This window comes from Ictidomys tridecemlineatus, chromosome 7 (assembly GCF_052094955.1).
Source record: "Ictidomys tridecemlineatus isolate mIctTri1 chromosome 7, mIctTri1.hap1, whole genome shotgun sequence".
Lineage (NCBI taxonomy): Eukaryota > Metazoa > Chordata > Mammalia > Rodentia > Sciuridae > Ictidomys > Ictidomys tridecemlineatus.
Window position 1 is genome coordinate 116,959,375 of NC_135483.1, and position 12,174 is coordinate 116,971,548.

Below are 12,174 nucleotides of genomic sequence, written 5' to 3' on the forward strand. Positions count from 1 at the left end.
TTAAGAATATCCTTTATTCCTACTTCTTTCAAACTTCTTATTTCAACACTGCTAGAAGGTCAAAGTGGAACTCAAACAAGTATCACACATCTTACTCAGGTAACAGGTATATAATGAACACTTACATTTTAAATTTTATTTATTTATTTATTTGTTCAAATCAGTTGTACACAACTCCAAAAGACTCTCTGAAGCTAAAAATACAACAAATGAAGCAAGAATTGAAGAAAAACTCTGGAGTTTAATATGCACACTGATGGGATGTTTCTTAACCAGCTTGGGAATGTGTCATTACCAGGTTTCCAAATGCCTTATTAATGGCTGTTAGTCCCTGAAAGCATTCACAGAGCATGGGTGAAATGGGCCTCTGACCACAGGGCAGGAAATGTCAGGAGAAAAGGGCACCACTGTAAACAGCCCCTACTCATCGCTGGTGTCTCACAAGTAATTTGCAAAAGAAGATGTAGAAGAAGAGGAGAAAGAGACTTCAGGATCATACATCATGAATGAATAAGAAACTGTGAGGAAAAATCAGTACAGGAGGGAGGGAGGAAGGGAGGGAGGGAGAGAGAGAGAGAGAGAGAGAGAGAGAGAGAGAGAGAGAGAGAGAGAGAGAGAAAGGGAATACTCACAGAGGAGATTAAAAAAATTAAGAATTTAATTCCATAGGTACAGGTGACAGGAAGGTATAATTTCCAGAAAATGTAACAGTGTGAGAAATAAGGAACAGAGGGAAGATGTATTTATTATTTGCTGCCATATTCTGGGCAGAATTAGCTCTGTTTTATCATGTCACCCATCCTCTGTTATAGGCATTTTTGCTTCCCACTTCTTAAAAGAAGAAATTGGAGCTCAAGAGGTAAAGCCACATACCTGCTAATTAGAACCAAGTCCAGAATTCTGATGCACATTTTCCGTCCCTATCTAAATATTTTAATCTGGCTCTAGCAGGTTCTTTAGTTTCTTAGGAAAAGGTGTAGAATCCAGAGGGAGTAGCATGGTGTGGGGGGAAAGAAAGCTGTCACAGGACGATTATGTTAGTTCCAGGACATGCCTTGTCACTAACTAGTTATATGCTTTTAGCCACTAGTCCAAGTTTCTTTCTTCCTCTGTGGAACAAGGGGTTGGGGATTCAGTGTTGTCTTAAGGTAGCTTTTGGCTCCAAAATTTTGTGGTTTGATGGGATTAATGAAATGAACAGAACCAGTGAGGCTGTGGTTCTAGAAACAGTATATAAACATATTCCTGAGCTAAAAAGTGTTGTTAAGGACATTAGGATAAATGTTTAAAATTTACCTTGTTAAGTAGGTGCAAAATAAATTCTATGAGAATGTGAACAATTATGAAATTCAGAGGAGAGATATTTCAAAACTTTTTGGAAAGCATATGAAGGGAATAAAGAAGGGAAGTCGGTAGGAGAAAGGTTGAATCAAAGTTTTTCCCCCTTTGGGGAAACAGCTGTGCACTGTTGTTCCTTTCCTTGTAACAGAATTGTGTACTGATTTCAGAATAGGGAACCACATGTGGTATTTTTTTTCCTTCACTCTATGAGTTCCAATGAGTAGATTATATCCCTGGCTAGGTAATTTCACATTCTTTGCTTATTTTATAATTTTCTGTAAGTAGTTCAATATTAGCCATCTTTTTTAAAAAAAAAATCGAATCCAAAATCTGTAAACTAGAGTGACCCAAGTCATGCGTATATTTCTATTCATCAGACCTTACATTTCTAACACCCTTTAGAAATTTCTAAGTTTTCTTCACTGTACCCAAACCTCTCCTGATGGTTGGTTTACGCAACCAGATTGGTGTGACTAACTTATAAATGCATTATGAAATTTGATTTTCATACCATTTTCTGAAGAAGATAGAGCAGATCTCATTATTCTCATCATGTACGATATATCGGAAGCATAGAGAGGTCAACACTCCTGCCAAAGGATTGCCCAGCCTATTAGTGGAAACAGGAGTCCAGAGCCCAGTCACTCAAGCCCCAACAGAAGCTCCCCACGTTGGCTCACAGACATGCTGCTTTGTACCTCAGGCAGCCTGTGAGACTCCATGAACTGAAGCACTAGACACAAAAGAGTCGTTGACACAGAAGACAGAGAAGAGGATTTGAACAGCTCTGGGTGCTAATGGGAATTTCACTAGTCTTTTAATCTTTCTGAGAATTTTTTTCCACTTATATAAAATGGTGATTACTCATATTGAAAGGTTGTTGCCCAAAAGAATAAGGTTATCTCTTTGAAAATAATAGTAAAATTATATAGTACACATATGTGTATGTATGTATGTGTATAGTGGCAATGATATCAAGAATATGGAGTCACATTTCCAATTATCTGTATTTGTCATATACTGATAGCATGAATAATCTCAAATTTGTTAACTGTATATTTTAATTTTAATATTGCCTGCTTTTAGTTCTTTGAGGCATAATGTGGCCATATTATCATGAGGAAAATAGACAGTTTAAAATAAATCTTGTCTATTTCAAGTTTTTGCCTTCTTTCATATGTACTCAGAGAATATGTAGCATACCATTTTGGCCAATGATTCTTAAAGTGTGAGTTTCTAATAGGCAGTAGCAACATCACCTTGGTACCTGATAGAAATGCAGATTGTCAGTGGCTCCCCAGACTTACTGAGTCAGAAACTCTGAGGGTGACATCCTGCAATCCATTTTAACAAATTCACCAGGTCATTCTGACTCACTCTTTATACAAAGGTTAGAGTGTAAAGCACTCTCTTTAAGTATGTCCTGCCAAATTCACAAATATACATCAAATGTCTATATGATAAGACACAAAGAAGAGAAAGAAAAAAAAGGCAGATCTGTTTCTGACCTTTTACAGTGTTTAAGAGAAGTAGGGAAAGGAAAAGGGCATTGGCGATTCACACAAACATTCAGCTTAAAATCTAGCTCATGTGGGTTAGAAATGACAAGTCATTGAGTTCAGGTTCCAAGGATTGCTCTGTTTTGTAACATCTGAGTCATATCTCAAACCCTCAAGAGCCAGGTCTTGAAGGGCTGCATTTGTCTTCACTGTTAGCATTAAGGAATAAGAAGACACAAAGCAAAACAAAGCAAACAAACAAACAAATAAATAACATTTAATTTCCCAAACAGAGAGAGAGCGACAGAGAAAAGAGAGACAGGAGACTGAGATTGGCAGTAAGAGGTCAAAGACAAAAGAGAAAGAGAGAGAGAAGGAACTCAGAAAAGAAGAAATGGAGAAAATATTCAGTCACAAGATTTTTTTCAAAAGGAAAAAAAATAATTTTTGTTTGCTCAACTCCTTGAGAAAAGATGAGTTGGAAGAAGGATGGCAGAATTTGAAAGGGAGAGAGTACAAAAATGAGAGATCTTTCTGTACAACCTGCAAAGTAGAGTAAGTTGAAAACCAAAACCAAACCCCAGTAACCTCCAGGCCAGTAGCATCCTTGAGGAGGAAGAACTCATTAAGGTGGAGGAGAAGCTGTCATTCTCCTGAACACATTTTTTTTTTTCAGTTGCATGCTATCAGAAGGCTATTTGGTTACTGAGACTCCCCAAGACATAATTGGGATTTTGAAGCCATCAGATAACTGGGGTCACACGTTTACAGTGTATGTTTCTTTTTGTGTTTATTTTTTATTACTCTTATAAATGTACAGATAATAAATCTTGGACAATAGAACTTACAGGACTAAGGCAAGCAAATGGAATTTGTATTTTCTTTATGTATGAATGCTTTGTTTTGCCTTGCTCACCCATTTTGGAAAACACAGGTTGAGACTAAAGTGAAAAGCTTTAGAGATCATGCTGGGAAAAGAGACACAGATCCAGTCCATGGGTCCCAGAGCCTAAGTGGTTCAGGTAGACATTAACAATTGCTGTTTTTCGAATGGCTGACGTACACACTATCAACTCAAAGCACGAGACACATTCTTCCCCTCTCCCCACAAAGTCCATCCTGAAGCCTTCTCACTAGTTCTTTTCAGGATCCAGCAAAACTTCCAGTGTTCTCCATGGCATATAAGGAGAGGAATGTTCAAGCAGCAATTTAAACTTATTAGGCTGCACACAATATCCCTTTCCCTATGACTCACAAACCCCAGTTCTTTAAACAAAACGAAACAAAACAAAATTAGCAATGTGTTTATGGGTGCTTCGGGAAGGTGGCAGGCAAGGGGAAGGGGCTAAGGAGCCCACAGCAGATTTGAAGGTAGAGCTTAAAACAGCATGTCCATGAGCTAGAATTCAGGGCATGCCAGAAAATTGGAGGCAGGAATGACTCATAATCTTTTGAAGAAACTTTCAAAAGGTTTTGGGATTAATTTTTTTCTTTTTGTTCAATGGTGTTTTCATTTGTGCATGTGTGCAGCCTAGGCCAGAAAAATTGAGGAGGTAGTTTTGTTGGTGAGAATACAATAGGGGAAACATTAAGTCAGTTTAATCTAGAAAAAAAAGAGCAGGGCAGGCTAGACTGTTCTTTGGTTCTTTACACTGGGGAATTACCCTACGAGAAAGAGATTATAGCACAATAATACTACATTTCTATTTATGAAACACAAACACATGTGAACTAATCAAGACTCTTTCCTGTTCTCTTGTTTGGGTATGTGTCCCTCAAAAGCCCATGTGTTAAAAATGTGGCACTACTGGGAGGTGCTGGGGACCCTTAGAAGTGGGATCTAATAGAAGGTCCTTTGGTCATTAGTACCTGAAAGGGAACTGTGCGACACTGGACTCCTCATTTTTTTTTTCTTTGCTTTCTGGTCATGAGGTGAACAATTTTCTCTGCCATATACTCCCTACCATGCCATCTGACACACCCATCCAAAGCCCAAAGCCATGGTTTCACCCTATTTTGGACTAGAAACTTCAAAACTGTGAGCCAAAATGAACCTTTTCTCTTTATAAGTTACTTATCTTAGGTACTTTGTTATAGTTAGAGAAAGGTGATTGACACAACCATGTATTCATTTTTACAGTGAACTACTTCTTTGGATAATTAATTACCTCAGTTTATTGCCTGTTACTTATCCTAGTTTATGGGCAGAATTGAGACATTCAAATCCTCCTACTTCATGTCCTCCCACACATACCTTCTGTAGGATCACCTTAATTTGACAAATATTTATATATATTTGTTGTGAAAATAATGACTTGCTAAGAATCACTAAATCCTTGAATTCTACGACCTAACTTCACTGTATGGTTTCAAGGAGTAGATGTAGAAGACAGAACATGCTAGATAAATATTACTTTATTAATAATTTCAGAAGGAAAACAATGTCCTTTCTAGCCTATTAATAATAAATCTGTATCTGAGTATCTAACATTAGTTTTAACTATATTAAATTAGAAGACGAAGATCCCAGTTCCCACTCAGCTCGTGGGAGGAAAAAGTAAGATGAAATCTGACCCAATGGTGACAGGCCATCAAAAAGAAAACCTTTTAGAGGAAAGTAGCAGTTTCTAACAATGTCTGAACTCTCAAAACCTTGAGCTGACATTAGAGCCGGTATTGAGGACAGAATGTTAATAGGGACAAGAAGGAGCAAATGAACGACTACATTCTTTTCTGTAGTTTATAATATATAGTATTTGTTTTTATTCTTCTGAAAAATGTTACTTCTGAAAATCAATGAGAATCCTCAGATACTAAAACCGTATGTATTTGAGGAGTAAAAGATTAGCTAAAACAAAGATAAAATACTGCCTTCTCAAATAATATTGAGTTGACTATCAATTTTACAACCATCATTGGACCAAATATAAAGAAATGTTCTTCCCCAAATCCATATCAGAGAAGCATTTTGGGAACCATCCAGATTCCTACATTTTCACATTCTGGATCCAGAATATTAAAATACATTCCATCTCACTTATCAATTTTGCCTTTTGTTCATAACCTCCTGGAACACACAATGAAAATAACTCATATACTATAGTGACTCCGCGATTAATTTACAAAGTCTGCTAGTGACATAGAAAAAGGGGGGTACTTAGTAGTACATATCCTGGTATGTGAGATTTAGAAACAGGAATAGAACATGAAAGGAAGAGGAAATAAAAAAGGTTGGTGGGCATTTGTGGTGTGTGTGCAAAGTAGGTGGTGGAAGGGATTCTGTAGGAAGGAATGAAATGTAAACTTCCCAAGGACAAGCAGGGGTGATGCTTCAAAGATAACATGACAAGAAAGATCCAGCTATCAGTGTAAAACAGTTTTAATGTTTGCATTAAAAAAAAATCCCAAATCCATATACACTTAAAGGGCAGCAAACACAAACTCAAGCAAGAAGAAGCCTGTGGTTCTTTGATGCAAGACAAATTCAGGAAAAAGTCTTTGGAACCCTCCGAGTGAGTTTTCCCAAAGGATTATAAAAGGCTGCAGTGCTGGGCCAGCGCACATTCCTTCTCACGGTCTCCTTTACCTTTTCCCTGCTTCCTTTCTCATGTCTCTTGTTGTTTATGCTGAACATTTAGGGCTTCTTCCTTTTAACAAATCCTTTAGCCTTTGACTCGCCTGTCACCACAGAGTTTTATGCTTTTGTTATAAGGCAGTGAGCTTGCTCCACACACAGTCCAAATTGAGCAAAAACCCCTTCAAAAGCCCCCCAAACGATGGCATTGTCCTTTCTTAATGTACGCTTAGAGAATGAAACAATCTGTTTCATTCCTTGTGTTAGAACAGCTGGAATGAACTGAATAGAGGGGGCCGAGCAGTTCTGCGAAATCTTTGATAATAGAGAAGTACAAGTGTTCCCCGTCAGCAGTAGGATGATAATTTCTCTGGTATGAATGATGTAACCAAGTGGTTGTATATTACTGCCCCATTCTTTCTTGTCCCAAGGCACCCTTGGAAACGCGATGCTACATCTCAATGGGATTTTCCAGTACAAAGATTCTTTTCAAATAACATAATTGTGGAGACACACCACTCCTACAGAGGTAAGTATACTGAAGATGTGCCAAGACATTAGGGCAGAAATTCAGTTCCCATGGTACACTAGCAGGAATTCAACCATTTGTAGCAATAAATAAAATTTTGGTAGGCTCCAAGATTATAAAGTATGTACTCTATAAGTATCAAATTGCTTGTTTGTTTGTTTTTGAGTAAAACAACCTGATGAGAAGAGAAAAAAAAATATAGAGGACTTCACAATATTTTGTTCCCTTGGTATTTTTCTATGGCTTCCTAACATACAATGCCAATAGGTGATGAGTACTGATTTAAAGAAATTATAATTCTTTACTTTATAATGGTTGAACATTTACTTCCTTGTCTTCCTGAAACTAAACAATAAATAAATAAATAAAGGCAACAAAAAAAAATAAATAAAGGCAACAAAAAATAAATAAGTAAAGGCAACCACCACCCAAATGATGTCCAGCAGAAAAGAATAGCAAGACAGTTGGAGAAAAAAATAATAATGGGAATAAATATACAAACTTGGGTATCAGATTTCTAGAAAGACAGGAAGATCTACTATGCAGAATATGTAATCAATATGATCCATATGAATTCCCTGGAAGAATTAGAACCAATGAGTAAAGCATGGAGGGTCACATGTCCAATGAAGGTAAGAAAGGAAATGTTAGCAACTTTTACTTCACAGTAGAGGTGACTTCCATTGCTGGGTGTTCTCAAGCAGAAGTTGTAACAAGGAAAACCAAAGTCCTCCCAGCCAGAATTCTTAATTTCCCAGGCTGCTCTGCAGAGGCCGTGCACAGCATGTTCTTGAGAAAGTTTACTCAGGAGCACTTTGAAGAATAAAATATCAGACTCTTCTTAGGAAATAGGAGATAAGGATGGGAGTGGACTGTGGGTCACCCAGTAAAGCCAACTCTTTTCTTCCTCTGGTTTATTCAGTTCAGCTGACTCTTATAAACACATTGTGAGGCACCTAGATTGAATATTGGCACCTTTTTTTTTTTTTTCAGCTGTGGAAATACAAGCACCAGATATTTGCATGTTTAAAATCATGAGTAAGAGTTAGAACTAATCTTGTCTCTCAACTCTGAGTTTTATTTTCTTTGGTTTATACTTTGCAACTTTTTATATGGGAACAATAACCCCCTTGGGTCTTTAGTCATTCATGGTATTTAGAAGAGTGACTTGAGTCACAAATGTCCCTTGAACATGGCTATGTAGCAGAGGCAGAAAATAGTTGAAAAGCATTAGAAGAGGAAACAAAACAGAAAAGGAATAGTATTTTGCCAATCAAGTTGCTCGTGGATTTAGAAGGTATCAACAGTGCTGAGAAGAAAGTCACAGCTTGAACTCTAACCTTACATGGTCTCTTGGTGTAATTTTTTTTTTCTTAATTGAGATGAGACACCAGCTAGGAACAGATTTAGCTAACACTGCAGTTCTCTACCTTCTGTCTGAACCTAATTACTGTCCCACACCACCAAATGTTTGCTCTTACCTCACCTTCAGTATCTCAGCTGCTGCAAAGTTAATCCCCAAACATTCCCTGATTAAGTTCTTGTTTCATGCTTGTAAGTTAATATTGAGATGCTAAGCCAGAAGGTGGAGGCATTGTTAGTGACAACTAAAATTAAAAACAAAGTGAGAATTAATTTGTTTCTATAGCTGTCAATGGGAACTCCTCTAAGGGAATACTGGTATATAACTCCAGTTGCTGTGTTGTGCTAACAGGGATTTCATTCAGTTGCTCATCCTCAATAAATACCATCCGTTTAGCATATCACGGGATTTCAGGCCATCCAGCAGGTGGGGCCTCAGGATGCCTTTGTTTGACTTTCTGTTTCAGATATATTTATATAGACACTTTTGCAAAATAGTTTTGCTCTTCTTAAACATTGAAACAACATGAAAATGATGTTACTTGACTATATATTTCAAAGTTGTCTCATCTTTCAGTCCATTCTTTTTTAATCTTAGGTTTAGCAAATAAATTTTGAAAGGTAATTTTAAAGATTATTAAGGACAAATCTATGACAATGTATTTTGCAAAGTGGTTCCTTGATTGCATTTTATTTATTTTTAAAATGTTTTTAACTAATGCTTTAAACATAAGAAATTGTAAATATCTATGGGAATACCATGTGATATTTTGATACATATATACCTGGTGTAATTTTTAAATTAGTGTAAACATGTCTATCTCCTTAAATTTTTTTATGATGAAAATATTCAGAATTATTTCTTCTAGTCTTTGAATTATATAGTACATTATGTTATCACTATCACCTTGCTGAGCAATATCTGTTCAGAACTTCTTATTTCTATCTAACTATCACCCAGCACCCACTGATTAATGTTCCACCATCCCACCTATTCTCCCCAGCTTTTGGTAACTACCATTCTCCTCTAGACTTCTAGGAGAGCAATTGTTTTTTAAGATCCCACATATGAATGAGTTTATGCAGTATTTGATTTTCTGTGCTTGGGTCATTTATTTCACCTAACAATTTCAGATCCTTCCACATTATGCAACTGAAGTTTGCATAGGTTTTCAATCTTTTTTTAATTTTTAATTTTAAAAAATTTTATTTATTCTAATTTTGTTATATATGACAGAACAATGCAATTCAATTTATATTACACATATTGAGATGTGACACCAATGTGCAAGAGTACCCTTTTCCCTACATCCTCACCAGCACTTGTTGTTGTCTGACTTCATAATGGCTGCCAATCTTACTGGAGTGAGATGGTATCTTAGGGTGGTTTTGATTTGCATTTCTCTGACTGCTAGAGATGGTGAGCATTTTTTCATGTACTTGTTGATTGATTGTATGTCCTCCTCTGAGAAGTGTCTGTTCAGGTCCTTGGCCCATTTGTTGATTGGGTTATTTGTTTTCTTATTGTTTAATTTTTTGAGTTCTTTGTATACTCTGGATATTAGGGCTCTATCTGAAGTGTGAGGAGTAAAAATTTGTTCCCATGATGTAGGCTCCCTATTTACCTCTCTTATTGTTTCTCTTGCTGAAAAAAAACTTTTGGAGGGGGGATAGTAGAGGATAGGAAAGGTAGCAGAATACAACAGTTATAGGGAATTATGTAAAAATGTGGATGTATAACCAATGTGATTCTTCAATCTATATTTGGGGTAAAATTGGGAGTTCATAACCAACTTGAATCTAATGTATGAAATATGATATGTCAAGAGCTTTGTAATGTTTTAAACAACTAATAAAAAAAAAAGAGATGAGACACCAGCTGGGAACCGATTTAGCTAACACTGCACAAATAGAGACAAGTTTTCACATCTCTGGTTATACACAAAGTAGTCACACCATTCGTGTTTTCACACACGTATTTAGGATAATTATGTCTGTCTCATTCCACTGCCTTTCCTACTCCCATGCACTCTCCCTTCCCCTACCTCTCCTTTTCCCTATATAAAGTTTTTCTATTCCTCCCACACTGCCCACCCATCCCATTATAAATCAGCATCCTTATCAGAGAAAACAGTTTTTTGGGAATTGCCTTACTTCACTTAGCATTATCTTCTCCAACTCCATCCATTTACTTACAAATGCCATGAATTTATTCTCTTTTAATGCTGAGTAATATTCCATTGTGTATATATATTCCACATTTTATTTATCCATTCATCTACTGAAGGGCATCATCTAGGTTGGTTCCACATTTTAAATATTGTGAATTGTGCTGTTATAAACATTGATGTGGCCGTGTCCCTGTAGTATGATGTTTTTAAGTCCTTTCAGTATAGACTAAGGAGTGAGATAGCTAGGTCAAAATGGTGGTTCCATTCTCAGTTTTCCAAGGAATCTCCATACCACTTTCCATATTGGCTGCACCAATTTGCAGTATCACCAGCAGTGTATGAGTGTGCCACATCCTCGCCAACAATTATTGTTGTTTGTATTCTTAATAGCTGCCATTCTGACTGGAGTGAGATGAAAACTTAGAGTAGTTTTGATTTGTGTTTCTTTAATTGCTAAATATGTTGAATATTTTTTCATATATTTGTTGATTGATTGTATATCATCTTCTGAGAAGTATCTATTCAGTTCCTTGGCCCATTTATTGATTGGGTTATTTGTCTTTTTGGTGTTAAGATTTTTGAGTTCTTTATGTATTCTGGAGATTAGTGCTGTGTCTGATGTGCTTGTGGTAAAGATTGGCTCCCATTCTGTAGGCTCTCTGTTCACCTCACTGATTGTTTCTTTTGCCGAGAAGAAGCTTTTTAGTTTGAATCTATCCCATTTATTCATTCTTGATTTTAATTCCTGTGTTACAGGAGTCTTATTAAGGAACTTGGGGCCTAGTCTAATATGATAGAGATTTAGGCCTACTTTTTCTTCTGCTAGGCAAAGGGTCTCAGGTTTAATTCCTAGGTCTTTGATCCACTTTGAGTTGAGTTTAATTCATGGTGAAAGATAGGGGTTTAATTCCATTTTGTTGCATATGGATTTCCAGTTTTCCCAGCATCCTTTGTTGAAGAGGTTATCTTTTCTCCAATAGATGTTTTTGGTGCCTTTGTCTTATATAAGATAAAGGTAATTATGTGGGATTGTCTCTATTTCTCCGTTCTGTACCATTCATCTACAAGTTTATTTTGGTGCCAATACCATGCCATTTTGTAACTATTGTTCTATAGTATAGTTTAAGTTCTGGTATAGTGATGCCACTTGCTTCACTCTTCTTGGTAAGAATTGCTTTAGCTATTCTGGGCCTCTTATTTTTCTGGATGGATTTCATGACTGCTTTTTCTATTTCTATGAGGAATGTCATTGGGCTTTTGATTGGAGTTTCATTAAATCTATATAGTGCTTTTGATAGTATGGTCATTTTGACAATATTAATTCTGCCTATCCAAAACAAGAGAGATCTTTTCATCTTCTAAGGTCTTCTTCAATTTCTTTCTTTAGCATTCTGTAATATTCATTGTAGAAGTCTTTTGTCTCTTTCATTATGTTGATTCCCAAATATTTTATTTTTTGTTGCTATTGTAAATGGGATAGTTTTTATTTTTTCTCTTTAAGAGGATTTGTCACTGATATACAGAAATGTCTTTGATTTATGGATGTTGATTTTTATACCCTGCTACTTTGCTGAAAATATTTATTAGTTCTAGAAGTTTCCTGGTGGAATTTTTTGGGTTGTCTAGGTATAGAATCATATCATCAGCAAATAGTGCTAATTTGAGTTCTTTTTTTCCTCTCTGTATCCTTTAATTTTT